Source organism: Phoca vitulina, unplaced genomic scaffold (genome assembly GCF_004348235.1).
Source record: "Phoca vitulina isolate PV1807 unplaced genomic scaffold, GSC_HSeal_1.0 scaffold68, whole genome shotgun sequence".
NCBI lineage: Eukaryota > Metazoa > Chordata > Mammalia > Carnivora > Phocidae > Phoca > Phoca vitulina.
In genome coordinates this window covers 1,222,856-1,241,261 of record NW_022589771.1, presented here as the reverse complement: position 1 = coordinate 1,241,261, position 18,406 = coordinate 1,222,856, and the positions used below count along the sequence as shown (strand labels likewise).

The 18,406-nt window shown below is 39.6% G+C and overlaps 1 protein-coding gene across 2 annotated transcripts in view; it reads right to left on the bottom strand.

Moving 5' to 3' along the window:
- The window catches only part of DYRK1A (dual specificity tyrosine phosphorylation regulated kinase 1A), a 148,644-nt gene that overhangs the window by 105,434 nt on the left and 24,804 nt on the right, over window positions 1–18,406 (bottom strand). Inside the window, exon 1 of one of the 2 annotated variants that reach the window (XM_032392598.1) lies at window positions 14,190–16,225. The exons of the other annotated variant lie outside the window; for it this stretch is intronic. The gene's annotated coding sequence lies outside the window, so the exon portion shown is untranslated. Of the gene's footprint in view, window positions 1–14,189; window positions 16,226–18,406 lie in introns of those variants that run through there. 2 annotated transcript variants of the gene reach the window in all.

The following is an 18,406-nucleotide window of genomic DNA, read 5'->3' as shown; positions in this document are numbered from 1 at the left end:
CACTCACCTTGGATGGGGGCTAACTAACTGTACGCATGCCAGCATCCAGTCCCAGAAAATCTTAAGAGCCTTCTTTGGCTCGCTATTGAGGAAGGCCAGCTTCCTCAACTACAGCAGATTCTCAATAAAGGAGAAAAAACCATAATCATCAAACCACGTCATTGCCTAAAACATCTGCTTTGGGTTGCTTTGTTGAAACAAGTGAGTTAAAATTCTTCAGGATTTGGGGCACCTGCCTGGGTGGCTCAGTTGGTTGAGCGTCGGACTCTTGGTTTTGGGTGAGATCATGATCTCAGGGTTGTGGAATCAAACCCCGCCATGGGCTTTGTCCCTCTCACTCTGCTCCACTCACCCACTCACACACGAGCGCTCTCTCTCAAATAAATAAAAATCCTTTAAAAAAAAAAAAAACCTCTTTAATTTTTAAGACAACATAGTAAGTAAAGTCATACCTGCAACCTACTGGTGGAGCAACTGAGTTTGCCATGGTTCAGTTCTAGAACTCATTTCAGTGAAAAAGGCACAAAATCTAGTGGTTTTGCTACAGAGAATGCTATCTGAGCTAAGAAATATTTTATGTAATTATCAATTCCATATAAATAGCCATAATCAGATAAAGCTTGGGCATAGTTGAGGGTTTTTCTTTTAAGATTTCATTTATTTATTTGACAGAAAGAGCAAGCGAGCACAAGCAGGGGGGAGGGGCAGAAGGAGAGAGAGAAGCAGGCTCCCCACCGAGCAGGGAGCCCGTGTGGGGCTCCATCCCAGGACCCTGGGACCATGACCTGAGCTGAAGGCAGACGCCTAACTGACTGAGCCACCCAGGCGCTGCTAGTTGAGAGGTTTTATTCCTGTTAAATACCAAGCCTCCCTTTTAAAAAAGAGTAATTTTAATCGTGGTATTACTTAATACTAAAAATGCTTAAAAAAAAACAACAGGTGGGCAAAATACAACTGTGAAAGCAAGGATGATAGGGACACAAGGGCTCATTATGTTACTCTCTCTACTTCTGTGTATGTCTGAAGTTTTCAATAATTAAAAGTTTCTTTAAAAAATAAAAATGGTGATATATGAAAAAAAGTATTAGAAATACAATTTTTTTTAAGAATTTATTTATTTATTTGACAGAGACACAGCGAGAGAGGGAACACAAACGAGGGGAGTGGGAGAGGGAGAAGCAGGCTTCCCGCTGAGCAAGGAGCCCGATGCGGGGCTCGATCCCAGGACCCTGGGATCATGACCTGAGCCAAAGGTAGATAGATGCTTAACTGACTGAGCCACCCAGGCAACCCAAGAAATATAATTCTTTAAACCATAAACTAAGTGAACTACTTAACAAAAGAAGTTAACTAAAAGAAATGTAAAGATTCAGTAACATTTTATGATGAGAACTTATAAACAAACCATGACTGAGCAGAATTTGCCTTTTTTATTCTCTTGTTTATTTCTCTTTGGGGAGAGGAGAAAGGGGTTGAAGTAACTTGGGATACTATTTTCCACAAAATATTTTTAAATAAGTCACTAACAAAGATTTACCTATGTAAGTTTTGGTTTCTATATAATTCTTCCAGAAGCATTCATTGTGTTACTAAATGTACAGTTGTGATGTGAAAATCCAGGGAGTTGGGTGAAATTCCCTTTAGCATGTCACTAGCTAGCACTGCAGGATCAATAAAGTGCAAACTCCCTAGTGCCAAAGCCCCCTAGAGAGATGATCCCACTACTAGTTTCAGCAGCTGACATACTCTAACCACTCTTGGAGGATAAAAACCAAACATTTTAATAACTTGCCCCAAAATTTCCTTTTGCTACCAAAGTCATATTTGATTTTTATCTTCCTATTTTTTTATATTATGCAGGTAGCACATTTTTCATGATATCTAATACAGATGACTTATACAATAACATTAAATTTATTATCAGATTGAGAGCTAAGAGGACTTCAATTTCACTTAATTCAAATCAATCCTTTAGCAGATGTGGAAACTGAAGTCTAGAGGTTATGTGCCTTACTTATGAGTATCTGAAAGTAAAATGAACACTGAAAAGATCTGGTTATCGAACCACTGATAAAAGCAAAATAATGCTTACCTGCCGAGCACTTAAACTCCACTGCTACACAGAAGTATGTACAAATATAATATTTGTGTATATAACATAAACATCCTTACACAAAAATGAAAATATACAGGAAAATGTCCAGAAAGATTAACTGAAAAGCTTTAAGAGCAGTATCTGTGGTTGGGACAATGGGACTGGCAAGGAGGTGGGACAGGAGTGGGGAGAAGGTGAAAGGGAGACATCCATACATCTGTACACAATGCAGAAGTGCCGTCAATTACACTTACTGAAACAAATGAAAAATAATGTTAAATAACAGCACACGGGCAAATAATATCCTAAAAATCAGATGATGTCTTGACATAAGTAGACTTTCAAATTCATCATTCATTTCTTCAACAAGTATGTGCTGAGCACTGGAGACATAAGGGCCAGATTTACTGTCACTATGCCTGCCCTCAGAGAACTCACGATCCAACATGGGAAACAGACAAAAATCACAGCAATACTGGACTACACGGTTATGAGGGAAAGCATGAATTACTAAGAGAATATAACAAGGGGAACCTATTTAGATTTGAGAAAAGAGTATCAGAAATACTCTTTCCAAGTGCTCAACAGCGCTTGGCATCAGGGAAATCCAAATCAAAACCTCAATGAGATACCACCTCACACCAGTCAGAATGGCTAAAATTAACAAGTCAGGAAATGACAGATGTTGGCGGGGATGCGGAGAAAGGGGAACCCTCCTACACTGTTGGTGGGAATGCAAGCTGGTGCAGCCACTCTGGAAAACAGTATGGAGGTTCTTCAAAAAGTTGAAAATAGAGCTACCATACGATCCAGCAATTGCACTACTGGGCATTTACCCCAAAGATACAAATGTAGGGATCCGAAGGGGTACGTGCACCCCGATGTTTATAGCAGCAATGTCCACAATAGCCAAACTGTGGAAAGAGCTAAGATGTCCATCGACAGACGAATGGATAAAGAAGATGTGGTATATATACACAATGGAATATTATGCAGCCATCAAAAGGAATGAAATCTTGCCATTTGCAACGATGTGGATGGAACTGGAGGGTATTATGCTGAGCGAAATATGTCAATCAGAGAAAGACATGTATCACATGATCTCACTGATATGAGCAATTCTTAATATCAGGAAACAAACTGAGGGTTGCTGGAGTGGTGGGGGGTGGGAGGGATGGGGCGGCTGGGTGATAGACACTGGGGAGGGTATGTGCTATGGTGAGCGCTGTGAATTGTGCAAGACTGTTGAATCACAGATCTGTACCTCTGAAACAAATAATACATTATATGTTAAAAAAAAAAAAGAAGAAGAAGATAGCAGAAGGGGAAGAATGAAGGGGGGGATATCAGAGGGGGAGATGAACCATGAGAGAGGATGGACTCTGAAAAACAAACTGAGGGTTCTAGAGGGGAGGGGGGTGGGAGGACGGGTTAGCCTGGAGATGGGTATTAAAGAGGGCACGTTCTGCAGGGAGCACTGGGTGTTATACGCAAATAATGAATCATGGAACACTACATCAGAAACTAATGATGTAATGTATGGTGATTAACATAACATAATAAAAAAAAATAAAAAAAAATAAATACCCTTTCCAAGAAGTCACAGGTAAGAATTTGTAGTCTTTATGTCTGTTCAGCTTCTGAAGCTCACAATTCTTTTAATTTCTAGATCCACATAATGAGAGGCATGAGACAATCCAAAACTTCTGAGAAAATAATAGGTGGACGGGGATCTGGAAGTACCGAGGCTGATCAGTCAAGACTGTGAAAGACTAGAGGAACAGTGAATAGATGCCTTCAAATAATTAAGCAAGGCTCACAAATATGGAATGAATGAATTAACTAGCTTCCTGTATTTCAAGAACACAGGACTCAAATCAGAAATAAGTAAAATGTTACAGGAGAATACACAGAGAACAAATAAAAGAATGAAGGCATCCAATAATGGGACAGTTGCTCCATGAACAGTAGCCCTCAATCACCACATGTTCCTGCAGAGCCTCACACACATAACATCTGCCTCAGCCATGATTCTAACACTAAGCTGGAAGTGGAATTCAGTTACTCCAGAGCCCAACCCTATGGCCCAAAGGCCCATATCACTACGTTATTAAAAAATGTGCCTGCTCCATGAAATATAATCAGGGGAATAATTAGTATTTTATAAGAAAATTGTCTCCTCCACTGAGCCTATGTCTTTGCCCTGGTTCTCTGAGGACAGCTTCTCAACATGGCGGAGGGAGCTGGAGTCCAAGCAAAGCACGGTGGTTCTGCTGAGATATAAAGATCAGAGTTCCAAACAGCTGAAGCAGCTGGACAGGGCAACAGAGAGAAGGAAGCCGTACAAAAGGGGGTCTCCAGAAGTCTGTGTGGGGGACTCAAGAGGACCAGAATGCACATGGACAGGGTGAGACTACCCACAGCTTAGCAAAGACCGACTGCTAAGAGATTGAGAACAGAACAGAGGTGATAGAGAATGAACAGGCCTGGGGACTTTAGGAGTCCCTGCCCAGGCACAGCGGAGAGATCTCAAAGGTTCACTGAATGTGTCAACTTGACTGGGACATAGGGAGTCCACAGACATTTGGTCGAACATTTTTCTGGGTGTGTAGTGATGGTGCTTCCAGAATTAATGTCTGAATCAACAGACTTTTCCCTAATGTGGGTGGGCTTCATCCAGTTAACTGAGCCTGAATAGAATAAAAAGGCTGATCCTTCCACGAGTTAAGAAAGAACTCCTGTCTTACTGCATTAAACTGGGACATCAACCTTTTTCCTGCCTTTGGACTCAAACTGAAACATCGGCTCTTCTTGGGTCTTGAGCCTGCTGGTTTTCAGACTGGAACTTAAGCCATCAGCTCTTAACGGTCCCAAGCCTCTGGACTCCAACTGAAACTATACCATCAGCTCTCCTGGGTCTCTAACTTGCCAACTGCAGATCTTGAGATTTCTCAGCCTTGATAATCATGTGGGCCAATTCCTTATAATAAATCATGTATCTCCTATTGGGTCTGTTTCACTAGAGAATCATGACAAACACACACTTCAACTTCCTATCTCCATTTCAAGACTAAGGACCAAATCCTAGCATACAGCCTACGAACCAATACTAATAATGTCTAAAACCAAACCCAGGACAAGATCCGAAGGAAGACTCAGTTTGGAAGTCATGTCCCATGTTAAAGGGGCTAGGATTCATCCTGAGCTTTCCATAGATCTTGCATAATAAAGTATAAAACCAAATACATATAAATTCAAAGTAACCAACCAGCCTTCTAGAAGAAACATTTTCTTAAGAAGAAAAAACAAACAGTATTCAGTCAAATATTAATAAACAAGAAAGAAAAAAACATGTGATCCACAAAAAAAGGGGGGGAGGAAGGAGTCAATAGAACACCAACCCAGGATGGACCAGATGTTAGATTTAGCAAACAAAGACTTTAAAGCAGCTATTTTACACAAAGAATTAGAAGAAAATACATTCAAAACTTTAAAGAACATATGCTCTTTAATGTGTGAACAGAGAGAATATCTGAGTAGAAGAAAAATTAAAACCACAAAAAAAGAACAAAAAGGAATCCTAAGAGTGAAAAATATAATAACTAAATGAAAACTGTGTTGGACAGATTTAACAGCATACTGAAGATACCAGGGGGAGAAAAAAATCAGTAAACTGACAGATCGGTAGAAATTATCCAATTTAGGGGCACCTGGCTGGCTCAATCAGTGGGGCATGTGACTCTTGATATCAGGGTTTTGAGTTTGAGCCCCATGCTGGTGTAGAGATTACTTTAAAATAATTTAAAAATCTTTTTTTAAAAAATTATCCAATCTTACTACAAAGGAAAAAAAAAAACTGAAAAAAAGTAAGAGACCCTCAAAGACCTGCAGAATATAAAATGTTCTAACACACATATAAGCGAAATCACAGAAGACTTTGAGAAAGGGCAGAAAAATTAAATGAAGAAATCATGGCTAAACACCTCTCAAATTCAAACCACACCCAGGCACATTGTGGGCTAACAGCTTAAAACCAAAGATAAAGAGAAAACCCTGAAAGCAGCCAGAGTGCAAAAAGACACTACAGAGACAGAACAATATAGTAAAATCAACGACATCTCATCAGAAATAATGGAAGCCAGAAAACAGTGGAACACCACCATTAATGTGCTGAATGACAAAAACTATCAATCTGGAATTCTACATGCAGTGAAAATAACCTTCCATCACAAAGGCAAAACAAAGACATTTGCAAGATTTTTAAAAATCTGCAAGAATTCTCTGCCAGCAAACCTATACTATGAAAAATGCTAAAGAATTTCTGACTGAAGGGAAGTGAGAGTGGATGGAAACACAAATCTACGCAAGGAATAAAAGGTGACTGAAATGGTAAATAGGTAGTTAAATTTTCATAAATATATTTTCCTTCTCATAATTTAATTAAAAGACTATTGATTGTTTAAAATAAAAACTTTAAGTTGGAGTTTAAAACATGTACTTAAAGCAAAAATCATAAAATTGTAAGCTGGAGTTTATAATGTATAATGTAACAGATATGTAGGAGTAAAAACCATGGCAACAATTGTACAAAGTGGGAGGCAGGTAAAGAGACTGATAATGTTTATGGTAATCACATTTGGGAAATGGGGAATACGAAGTGGAAAGTCAGTGACTTTAACATTTGAAAACAGAGATGCACTGCCCTCAAAATAAAGAACACCTTCAGCAGTTTCGTGAAGATTTCACACACAGTAATTACAACACAGAAGCAAACTCTCCATCACAAGAGAAATCCAACAGATAACCCAAGGAACTAGAAAGAGGAGAACTATCTGAAAAGATCTTTAAAATATATATTTTGAGATGTTTAGAAAAATAAAAGTCTATTTTTTTAAAGGGTGACAAAAATTAGGCAGGTTCAAGAAAGAACCTGGTATTAAAATTCATACACATATACACACACACACACACACACACACACACACTTATGTTCATGACTAGCTCACAACTTCAAAAACCCTCCACTGGTACCTTCCATTCGAAGTGTGAACATCTTTAAAAAAAAAAAAAAAACTGTTTAATGTGTGTGTTCCTATCTCATCCAAAATGAGCTAGCCATAGTTGTCCAGAATTAGCTAAAATATAGCTTAAGAAAAAAAAAAAAACCATAGTCCAACTATAACATATTTTCAAGTTTGATACAACCAAGCAACTTCAGAAATAGTGTATTTTTCACTACTACCCTGCAATCTGCACCTTCTCGCAGTCATTAAAATTCCTAGATTGCTAAAATAAGTGCCAATAATTTAGATCATTTTCCTAAATTTAGATTCATTTTTAATAAATGCTTGATAAAAATTACCACTGTGAGCTTGAGCCAGCCCTAAAAGAATAACCTCCGTTATTTATGTTTTTTTTTTTAAGATTTTATTTATTTATTTGACAAAGAGACACAGCGAGAGAGGGAACACAAGCAGGGGGAGTGGGAGAGGGAGAAGCAGGCTCCCGGCTGAGCAAGGAGCCCGACGCGGGGCCCGATCCCCGGACCCGGGGTTAATGACCTGAGCTGAAGGCAGACGCTTAACGACTGAGCCACCCAAGCACCCCTAACCTCTGTTATTTAGAGACAAGTTGCTTAAAACCATTATTATAAATGACATGCAAGGTGGTGATATTTGGGGTGAAGTCTCCCAATTTGGATAACAAGACTGGGTCATCAAGCTAACATTGAAAAGTTACAAGATATATTATGAATTCTTACTGTAATGGGAAGCATACTCATGACGTATCTAAAAGTTACTCTTTCAAAAGCCACCTTCCTACTCTTCCAAATAATTTATAGGTGTGTAAGTTGAAAATGTCACCCCCCTCACAAAAAAAAAAAAAATCCACATTCTTCTCTCTGAAATCTACAGATGTTATCATATTTGGGAAAGGGTCTCTGCAAATGTGATGATGATTAAATGAAAGATCTTGAGATGAGGAGATATCCAGGTGGGCCCTAAATGCCATCACAAGTGTCCTGGAAAGAGAGGGGTAGGGGGAGATTCGACACATAAGAGAAAGTGATGTGACCACAGAGGGAGAGCCTGGAGTGATGATGTGGCCACACACCAAGGAATGCTGGCAGCCACCAGAAGCTGGAAGAGGCAAGGAAGACTCCTGCCTGAGGAAGCACAGCCCTAGCCCTCCAGACACTGATTTCACCTCAACGGCTCAGACTGCAGACTTCTGGCCTCCAGAACTGTGAGAAACTCCATTTCTCTTGTTTTAAGCCACTAAGTCTGTGGTGATTTGTTACAGCAGCCACAGCTAACTAATACAAGAAAGACATTCTCAAATTTTCTTAAAATATGTACATTCTATAGACGTCACCTATGAGAAATGTTCCAATCTATTATTTGTATTCGTGGATGATGTGAAAAAAAAAGTGTGCTTAATTTACATCAGCATCTCATTTGGAATGATTTGCAATCTTACTGCTTTCTGAGGAGTTCCTTCAAGCTTTAGAAAGACATAACCATTGGGAGACTATAGTGTAAAATCCACACCCCCACCTCATACTCACTAAAACCCAATACTCAGCTACCCAATCTAGAACAGTTCAAGAAAGTTCTCACATAATCGAACATGAACAGCAAATGTTAAAATGCTGTCAATAACATGAAAGCACCGTATTTTTCTCTTTTTCACTACTTTAACCCTAACATTTGGTACATTTTTGTCAAATAAATCAACCTTCCTATTTCCTGTAAAGATTTACTGCTACCAAATGTTGCATGTTTTCCATACCACTCATCCCCTTAATATACCCTGCAGCTTCATACTGAACCGGCAGATGTCTAGCCATAATATCATAACAGGTTAGCAGCAATCATGCCCTTGTCAAAACCAAGGCAGATCTCACAGGCTGAAAGGAAGGAAAGGTCTGATATGTCCTGTGAAGCTATTTCCCCAGGAAAAGCCACTTTTTTGATTATCTCTGCACAAGCCAGGTTTGGCTCCAACACTACCAACTGCTTCTAGGTTTTAAAATCCCATGCTCCTTCCACTAACAAATACTGCCTCTCTCAACTCACAGAACCACTGCAACTGAGTGAGGTGACACACAGCACATAGTCTGCACCATCAAATTCAGTTCTGCTTCCCTTTACTTCAGGGAAGGGGACATAGCCTCAACCTGGGCAAGCTTCTCTATCATCTTACCTGCCTACAAGGTCCTGGCAACTGCACTAGAGGAGAGAGGAGAAGAGTCCTCCTAGTACCTCGCAGAGGCTGGTCTCTCTCAGGGAAAAAGAAAAGGGGAAGTCACTCCTGTCTCACGCTGTGCTCTTCACCTCGCATGACCTCTCCCTTCCTCTGAGAGCGAACATCATATTCAGAACCTGCCTTGTTATGGTTGTAGGATTCATTCTTTAAAAACCAAAAAAAAATTTTTTTTTTTTTTTTTAAAGATTTTATTTATTTATCTGACAGAGAGAGAGAGACAGGAGAGAGGGAACACAAGCAGGGGGAGTGGGAGAGGGAGAAGCAGGCTTCCCGCCGAGCAGGGAGCCCGATGCGGGGCTCGATCCCAGGACCCTGGGATCATGACCTGAGCCGAAGGCAGCCGCTTAACCAACTGAGCCACCCAGGCGCCCCTAAAAACCAAAATGTTTTAAGAACATTATCCTGATTTGTATTGAAGTCTTCTCTTCTCTACTAGGTTGTAACTTCCCTATGGGCAGAGACCAGGTCATATTCAGGCTGGCATGGCCAAAGAGCAAAGCACAACGTTTCCCACACAGATGACACTTAAGTTGATCAAGTTGATATGTGGTATCTTAATCATGTGAAAATAAAAGTACATCAGTTATTTGGCTGCTTCTACTACTGGTAGTTATGCTGGGCAGATAACTTTTTCTGAATCCCTGTTCAATTATGCAGTATCAAGAAACCTAGATTTCTACCTTATAGTTATTTCCCAATTTTCTTCTAAATGAAGAGAGCAGCACTTACCTTTCAGGACCATGGTACAAATAAATTAGCTCAATACCTGGTGCAGACTTAACTTACAACACCACCTAAAATTTTTGATGGTACTTTTTAGTGATGAAATAATTACAAATACAACTCACTTCATGCTCTCTGAACCCTATGAAGCCAAGCAGGGATAATTCTGCACTTTCACATGTGAGGCAATCGAAGTGCAGGCTATCCAAAGCAGTGGTTCCCAGGCCCCTGAGAGCTGCATCAGAATAACCCTGAGGAGCTTGTTAAAAATTCATATTCAGAAACATAACCATCAGCCCCTCCAGAGGGTAGAACCTGAACATGTATTTTGAACAAGGGCCCCAAGGCAATTTTGACACATGGCCAAATTTAGGAACTTATGACAAGAATTCAGAGCCCAAAAGGCCTAATGGTATTTAAGGAGCCTCCTCTTACTGGACTAGTTTACCCAAATGAACTATGGGCTACTCCACCAGAAAAGAGGGCCGTGGCTTGCGACTGAATGCGCACCTAAGTGTTTCCACGAACACAGACTGCCCCAAAGATTAGACGAATCTTGCCCATCTTATACTTTGAGGAGACAAAGGTATCATCAGTTAGAGCTGGCTACTTTTATGTTTCTAATTAATTTTTAAACTTGTTTTTTGATATATTCTACTTAGCATTTTAACCCATCACTTGCCAAAATTCACTATCTCTTTATATTATATAATTTTAACATAATTTTTTAATAAACAAAAACATTAAGTAAAAAAGCTTCCCCCAAAAATATACTAAGAAAATTAAATAGCTTCACCTGTACTATTTGTGGCAGAGAGAGTCATCTCCTTCTTCCAAAATTATAGCCCAGCACATGGCTGCCCAGCGAGGTTACACTTTCCAGCCTCCCTTTCCCCAGGGTATGGCCATGGGACTAAGTTCTCATGGACAAAAAGAAAGTGAAAAAAAGTGTGGTGTGACACCTTTGGGCTTTAAGACGTGGAGTGAACACTTCTGTCTCTCTGTAAGCTGAGGCAAGGACAACACAGAGAGAACCAACCATACCTTGGGGTATAGTGGAAAAACAGGAGAGAAGAAATTTGTGTCTCTGAATACCAACTGAGGCAGTACCCCCCACCAACCAAGCCATTCACCTCCAGGCAACTCTGTTCTTGGAGACACCCATTAGCTGGCTCTCAGTCACACCAGCTTAAGTGTGCACTCTAACACACAGCTGTTTGTCTGACAACGGGAACTAACTCCCTCTCACAACTCTATCAGCTAAGGATATTTCTAATGTGGTCACAGTACTTGGTAATAAAATGCTGGACCCTGAAGGGCTCTTAAGAGATAATCTATGAGGGGAGACTGGGTGGCTCAGTCAGTTAAGTGTCTGACTCTTGATCTCATGGTCATGAGGTTCAAGCCCTACATTGGGCTCCACTCTGGGCATGGAGCCTACTTAAAAAAAAGATCATCTACAAAATACCTCAAAAGTTTGTAGCAAGGATACTGAAGTCAAGGGAGATTGAAAAACAAGGCAATAGGAAGAACACTGGACCCCATCACTCCTAACTTCCCAATTCATTTTTCCTTCAATACTACACTACAAACTGGATTCTAAAATCATAGAAAAGAGAACCACATTTTTCAAAAGACCCTTGGGATTAATTTCATTCATCGATTCAACAAATACACTACCCTAACATCTTGTGAGCTGCCGAGCAATGTATTTTCAGGTGAATGCATATTTTAGAGGCCTTCAGTTTTCTGGTTCTACTATGCCTTTAACTCTCCGGAGCCTGCACAAATCACACAGAAGACAAAACAAGTACACATAATTTTAACACTACTTTGAAGGAGGACCTAGAAATACCCAAATCAAAATGTAGTTTTCTTTATAGAAGGTAATATATTATAAACTTCTACTTCTCCCACTACTACCCTCTCATAACCTTCATCCCAAAAACGCATTTTCTTTTTTTTTAAGACATTTTATTTTAAGTAACCTCTACACCCAATGTGGGGCTCGAACTCACAACCCCAAGATCAAGAGTTGCATGCACTACTTATGGAGCCAGCAGGCACCCCCAAAAAACGCATTTCATTTGTACCCAGCCCAAAGCAAAGGAAAAAGCCAGCAAAGCCAAGAACAGTATTATTCCTATACTCTTTCTCCTTCCCAGTGAACAGGGGCACTGGAGGGCCTGCCTTCCACCTCTCAAAACTGACCCCGTGGCCTGCACGACATAGGAAACAAAAGCAGAGGAATAGGCCTCACTCCCAGGAAAGATAGAATACCTCCTTTCCTGCAGCATATGAGGGATCCTGGTGAGTTTTATGTTCACATGCTAAAGAACATGAAGAGTTTTTGCTAATATAAAGCTAAAAGGTTTCTAAATCCCAGAACAGAGTCCATTCTAGCAGTGCTTTGTTCATAAAGATAAAAATCAATCTGCTTGGATGCAAAATGCCATAGAGTAAAATGTCTTCACTCTATACATTTTAAAAGAAACTCCATTTAATGACAGCAAAATCTTAGTATTAAAAAACATTAACCAAGTCACATACTACAGCTTCCCAGGATGGGTGGGGTGGCACAGTCCTGTGGGGCAGATATGATTCAGAGTAATTCTTATAGGACAATGTTTCTCAATCTTTTTAAAATTAGTCCATTCCCGGGGGGAAAGACTTAATTTAAGTTTCTCCTTAATAAGAAAAATGAAACATTAATGAATATTTTTGTCAGGTAGGGTTGACTTTTAGAGGGCCATAAACCATTGTAATATGTGAGTTTTTTTCACTCCCCCGCACCCAAAAACAATTTTTACCCTTGTGGGGGTGATATGGAGATGGAGAATGCATGCTATAGGGCCTAAAAATATTACTCCTCAAACTTTACACTACCCAAATCCCTTCTAAGATTTTTGGAGATGCTAAGTCTGGGGTCAGCCCCCAAAATCTGCATCTTATATTAAGCTTTCCAAAGGACTCTGATTATATGGTCTATGAGCCACAATATTTCTGACACATTTCCACTGTAACACCCAATACCTAGTAACAGAATGACCTCAAAATGGAATCAAGATGAGAGCCATTTAAATGAAATAAAATGCTGTCACATCCAGGGCATTAAGAAAAAAGATCTGTTTGGGGGCAAAACAGTTGCAATTATGAAAGATCGGAGATCGTCTCTCTTCTTTCTCCTGTACAGAGGACAATCACAGGATTACTGGAGGAAAAAAAGCTCGAGATGTTTTACGGATTGTAACATGTGACACAAAAGGAGGTTTATGTCACTTACTTCACCAAGTACATATTTGGGCTTTCTATCTAGTACTTTGCTTAGGTGTAAATTGGAGCCAAGCATCACATGAAATACTCATTATCCCCAAATAAATGTATGAACCCTACCAAAGTTACCAATACATGATCTAACTGAATTTGACAAATTATATTAATACTATACAGCTATCTGAATGGAGTTATAGCCAACACTGCATTATAAAATGAATTAAGACAGTAAGATTAGACAATGAGAACAAAAAGAACAGAAAAGTCATGTTTTTTCCTTTTTTCCCTTCAGAAAGATACTTGGGGGGCGCCTGGGTGGCTCAGTCGGTTAAGCGTCTGTCTTCGGCTCAGGTCATGATCCCAGGGTCCTGGGATTGAGCCCCGTATCAGGCTCCCTGCTCAGCAGGGAGCCTGCTTCTCCCTCTTATGCTTGCTCTCTCTCTCTCTAGTGCTCTCTCTCAAATAAATAAAATCTTTAAAAAAAGAAAGAAAGAAAGAAAGATACTTGGTTCATGTGGTGGAATGTTCCTTGGTGGCCCCAATAAACCACTCTTGCCAGTGTCCACATCTTGTACAGTCTCCTCTGCTTGAATCTGGACTAGCCTATGACTCACTTTGGGCCTAATCTGGTGAAGATGATACTGTGCCAATTCCTTGCATAAGGCTTCAGGGGGCCCAGCAGTCTCTGCTGCTGGCACGTCTAGAATCCAGTCACCACCTCCAAAATCTAGTCAACCACATATGAAGTCCAACTATCCCAAGATCATACTGTGAGAAAGCCCATGCTAGTCAGGTGAAGCAGCCATGTGGAGGAAGATGCACCAGATACCTTATGTGTGAAGGAGTAAGCCATCTCAGACCTTCCAGTCCCAGCAGATGTCACTTGGAATGGAGAACGAAGCCCTGCCTAAATTAGAGAATTGTGAACAAAGAAATGAATATTATTATTTAAGCCACCAAGTTTTGCCTTTGTTTGTTAAATAGCTATAGATAACCTCAACATTTTGTATGCAAACAAATCTGAAGGAAAATTACAATATATCTGTTTGCAAAATGCTTGAAAGTAAATATTCTACATCTTCTGACATAATTTATCTTCTTGAACTTGAAAAAGGGCTGATAAATTCTGACATACGGTATTAGCACACTTCTTTGACAAATAACTCAGAGTTCCTACCAGATGGTTAATATTGGAGAGAGAACTGGGTACTGGGTCAAGACTCCATCTCCAGACTAGAGACCTCCAGACACACCCACAAACTAGTTTATTAAACTTCACGAAAAACCTACCCGTAGATGACCTCTTTCAGAGTATGCCCACCTAAGAACATAGAATGGAGGTTTTGAAACTGGTTTGTATACCTACGTAGAGGCAGTAATGAGTAAGGAAGAGTCCTGTTACCGGCTATTAGTAAATGACAATCATGGGTAAATGTAAATCTCTATTAATGAGTTCAGAGACTCACTGAGAATATTACACACTATGTGCCAAGCATCCTGGATACCCACCCCCCAAAAAAGTCCTGCCAACAGCAGTTCAATTTAGCAAAAACCCCAAATATAAATAATGATTTTATAAATACTTTCTAGAATAAAGCTGTGCACAACATAAACACAAAAAGGAACTAATGAGAACACAGAAGATGGAACTATTCTTTTCCTGCCTCTTTCCAGGAGGGTTAGGAAAGACTAAAGGAGAGGACATCTGAGATGAGTAAAGTTATGGAAGACCTCCCCTGAAACCCATCCCACAAGGGTTGGAATTTAAACATTCTAATATGGGTTACATTAGGGGCACATTTGTCTGTTTTCCCCAAGGGTCTCTAGCGTCTAAATCGGGGCCTGCCACATAATAAGACATACAAACATTTGTTAAATTTAGTTATGACCTTGGGTAATTCACTCAGCATCATTTATAAAAAATGAATAGTGATGTACAGAGTTACTCTGAAAATTAAGTAAGATACCATACAATAGTATTAGGGAATGATAACAGGCAAAAACAGTTTGGGTAGCATTTAGAGGAAGTATTATTTGCTTATTTAATGTATCAAATATGCCAGGATCTGTGTTCTAAAGAAAATGTTGTAAAAGTGCAATGTGCTGAAAAGGAGAAGAATATAACACATGTGGGGAAACGTAAGCTACTCAAATAGCTCTAAATGCAACAAATAGAAGAGCGTTGCAGAAAGAGATCCGAAAAGCAAGCAGAGGTACGAATATAAAGAGAACCTAAATACTTTAATAAATTGTGTCTTCATTGCAGGGAAACGAGAATCATGGAAGATTACAGGCTATGGAACAGCAGAATCAGGGTGGAAGGGGAAAAGGCAACAGTACAAAAAAATAATCAAAGACAAAACTAATTTGAAAGGGGAATAGTCCAGCCTAAATGAATACACATTCAACACCGAGGCTAATCCATGCATTTGCCTCTGTTCTCTCACAAAACTCCACTGAAAATAACATCTACTTAAAATCAGTAAAAGAGTAATAAAACAAGAAAGGAGACAGTGATGAACAGATTTTTAGATAATGCAAAGAACATGGACTGTGGTAGCAGACTTAGGAGAATAAAGCCACTGACTAAGCAGTGACACTTGGAGGTCCCAAGAAAACTAGCTAACGTACACCAAAACCTGGAAAGGCTCAGGACACACACGCTCTCTGGCTCTGTCCACTAACAGCCAGGTCGCATGCATACCATAACAGCAGTGAGCATACCTAATGCTCACATCTTGGTTGCTAAATGCCATTTCCATGAAAAAGAACCAGAGCTTTAGGCAGAGTTCTTAAACTTAACACCAAATGAACGAACCATAAAAGAAAAATTTACTAAACTGAACTTCAGGGGGGCCTGCCTGGGTGGCTCAGTCAGTTAAGCGTCTAACCCTTGATTTCGGCTCATATCATGATCTCAGGGTCGTGAGATCAAGCCCCACGACAGGACCCATACTCAGTGGGGAGTCTGCTAGAGATACTCTCTCTCCCTCTGCCACTTCCTTCATTTTAATGAAGGGACTTCATTAAAATTCATAACTTTTGCTCTGAAAAAAAAACTGATAGGAGGATGAAGTGATAAGGTACGGACTGGGAGAGAGCACGTGCAGACCACATATCCAACAAAGACCTTGCATCGAGAATATTTAAAGAACTTTCATAATTCAATAGCAGAAAAAAACAATCCAATCAGAAAATGGACAAAAGACATGAACAGATATTTCTGTTTCTCTGAAAAGGAGACACCAAGTAAGTACAGAAAAAGATGTTCAACATCATTTGCCATTAAGGAAATGTAAATTAAAACCACAATTAGGAAATCACTACACCTAACAGAACACTAAATGAAAAACAGGGATAACACCAAATGGTGAGAAGGATATTGAGAAATGGGATCCCTCATACATTGCTGGTGGGAAGAGAAAGCAGTACAGACACTATGGAAAACAGTCTGGCAGCGGCTTACAAAACCAAACACGCATTCACCATATGACCCAGGATTCACACTGTCAGGCATCTACCAGAAAACGGAAAACTTAACGTTTACAAGAAAACCTGTACTCAAACGTTCAAGGTGGTTTTATTCATATTATTACAGAATATTGGAAAACAACCTAAATGTCCTGCCATAGGTGAATGGTTGAACTTGGTCCATCCATAAGATGGAATACTGCTTAGCAATAAACTTGGTCCATCCATAAGATGGAATACTGCTTAGCAATAAAAAGAAATTAACTATTGATACACTTAACACCAAATGGACCTCAAAGGCATTATGCTTAGTTTAAAAAGCTGATCTCAAAAGGTTACATACTATATGCTTCCATTCATATAACATACGGAAACGACAAAAACTAGACATGGAGAATACACTAATGGCTGTGGGGGGGTTGGGAATACAAACTGGTTGTAGAGCAAAAGAGAGTTCTTTCAAAGTGATGGAACAGCTCCGTTATCTTGATTGTGGGGGAAGGTACACAGATCTATACATGGTATAAAGTATGGAACTACATGTACACACACACACATACATACACACACACACACACACACACACACAAATGCTGGTTTAAAGAACAATAAAAACTGAATAAGGTCTGTTGTCTAGTTAACAGAAATGCACCTGATAGATCAATTTCCTGATTTTGCTATCCACTAGGGCTACATAAACCTCACCACTGGGAGAAGTTAGGTAAATAGAGGGTACATGGGACTTCATAATATTTTTGCAACTTCCTTTGAGTTTATTTCAAAATAAAGAATCATTTAAAAACAAAAACAAAAACAAGGCTCCGTGGAAAATGGCCAATTCCAATTCCAAGGCTGAGACAGAAATTCAAGATAAACCCGGAAAGTGCTCAAAATATGATGGAGACATGCCAAAAGGATAAAGACACCAACTTTGTCAGTTTCTACTGACAAAATCCTGGACAACTGGAGCATTAAAGTAAATAATTACAATTATGGATTAACACTCAATGCATAAAACAGAAAATCAGGTACCCATAGTGATACAAAATAAGTGAATAAACTAGAAGTCTGATTAGTAATGGGATATTTACATAGTCTCAAAGTACCTCTACACAAAACACACATTAATTACAAAGGAAGTAACTTTAAAATCCGAAGAAGTCTGAAGGCACCACCGTAATCAAGTGATCAAAGTGAACATTATCAGAATTAGGACGATTTGAAATCGTATGCCACGTGTAGTTGGCACAATAATACGACCCCCCCCCCCCAAGGTGTCCACATCCTGATCCTTAGAACCTGCGAACGTGTTACTTTACAGGGCAAAGGGGAATGAAGGTTGCAGAAAAAATTAAATTTGCTAATCAGATGACTTTAAAATAAAGAAGTTACCTTGGATTATCTCAGTGGGCCCTGTATAATCACAACAGTCCTTAAAAGTGAAAGAGGAAGGAGTGAAATGGCAGCATGAAATGAACAAGGCCCAAAGCTGCTGCACTGAAAATGGAAAAAGGGGCCATTAGCCAAAACAGGCAGCCTCTAGAAGCTGAAAAAGCAAGGAAAAACATTCTCTTG